We start from the raw sequence: 1,912 nt of genomic DNA on the forward strand, positions 1-1,912 counted from the left end.
TGTTCCAAAGCGGTCCTTCAGATAGCTCCTTTGAGGGTGTCCGAGTGGCCCCTCACCTGACTTCTAATCAGCAGGCTGAGGTGAAAAGTTTGCTTAGGCAGTTTTCCCCCCTGTTTTCACAGTCGCCTGGTTTGACACCTTGGTGCAGACATAACATAGACACAGGAGACAGTGTACCTACCAAAAGTAGGGGATACAGGATGTCAGACAAAGTACGGTCTTACATTAAGACCGAGGACAACAAGATGTTAGACCTTGGGGTGATTGAACCCTCTAGTAGTCCTTGGTCCAGCCCTGTGGTTTTGGTTCCAAAGGCAGGCACTTCTGAATTGAGGTTCTGCGTGGATTACAGGGCTCTGAATGCTGTCACCAAGACAGATGCAAACCCCTTGCCTCGAACAGATGAGCTGGTGGATACTTTGGGTGCCTCCAAGTACCTCAGCACGTTTGACCTCACTGCTGGCTATTGGCAAATAGCGTTGGCAGAACATGCCAAGGAGAAGACAGCGTTTTCTACTCCAGACGGCCTTTACCATTTCAGGGTAATGCTGTTCGGGTTGAAAAATGCACCTGCCACTTTCCAGTGGCTTGTGAATCATGTGTTGAATGGGTTGGACGAATTCTGTCATGCATATCTGGACGATACAGCTGTTTTCAGTGCCACCTGGGAAGACCATGTGAAACACCTCGGGATTGTGCTCCAGGCTCTTCAGAAAGCACACTTGACCATAAAGGCTAGTAAATGCCAGATTGGACAAGGCTCAGTGGTATACCTTGGACATGAAGTAGGTGGAGGGAGGATACAGCCTCTTCCCAGTAAAGTACAAGCAGTACAAGACTGGCCTACCCCCACTACACAGACCCAAGTGAGAGCCTTCTTAGGACTCACAGGGTATTACTGCAACTTCATGGCAGACTATGGCACCATAGCTGCCCCTCTGACTGCCCTCACCACTCCGAAGAAACCCAAGAAGGTAACTTGGACCGACGAGTGTGAGAAGGCCTTCAATGGCTTAAAAGGCTGCTTGTGCCAGGCCCCTGTCCTCAGGGCCCCTGATTATCAAAGACCTTTTATTGTGCAGACGGATTCCTCTGACACTGGGATAGGAGCTGTACTATCGCAAGTAGATGAGAAGGGTAAGGAACACCCTATTGGTTTTATTAGTCGCCAGCTTAAGGACAGAGAGCTCAGATGGTCCACAGTGGAGAAAGAATGTTTCTCTGTTGTGTGGGCCCTACGGAAGCTGAGGCCCTACCTCTATAGGACCCACTTCACTGTGCAAATTGACCATAAGCCCTTAAAGTGGCTAATGAACATGAAGGGAGAGAATCCAAAGTTGCTTAGGTGGTCCATAAGTCTACAAGGCTTCGACTTCACTATTGAGCATAGGCCAGGTGTCCAACATAGCAATGCTGATGGGTTGTCCACAATGTTTAACCGACCTGAACAAGAGCTCATCCAGGGGTGGATTAGTTCCCCCTGTCCATAGTCTGGGAAGGGCGAGTGTTAGGAAAGATTTCTTAATTGTGGGTAATTTTCCTTCCATGTGGCAGCCCCTAAACTTTTTGCTGTTGTTTTCACCATGATCTAGACTTTGCCAGAGAAGTGCAGCCTTCTGCCGCACTCCTCTGGGCTTTCGCTCCATTCTTACAGGGAAACTGACATGCCCTTAAGACAGTCAGTACCGGGAAACGCTGTTTTCCGTAGTTTCTTTATCATGTTGCAGCTTTCGTGCAACATGACACAAGCGGGCACTGTAAGCTAAATTACTGCTCTCTTGGGTCTCTAGCCTTCTACAGGCCCTAGATACTCTGTTTGGATTGTAACTGATCGGTGCAAGTGAATCACGGACGGGAATGGTGGCAGCGATCGTTTCTTGTGTTTTTGAGCTCATTTTGGCGTTTTAAGCGC

Source organism: Ambystoma mexicanum, chromosome 2q (assembly GCF_040938575.1).
Source record: "Ambystoma mexicanum isolate Mex_15411 chromosome 2q, UKY_AmexF1_1, whole genome shotgun sequence".
Lineage (NCBI taxonomy): Eukaryota > Metazoa > Chordata > Amphibia > Caudata > Ambystomatidae > Ambystoma > Ambystoma mexicanum.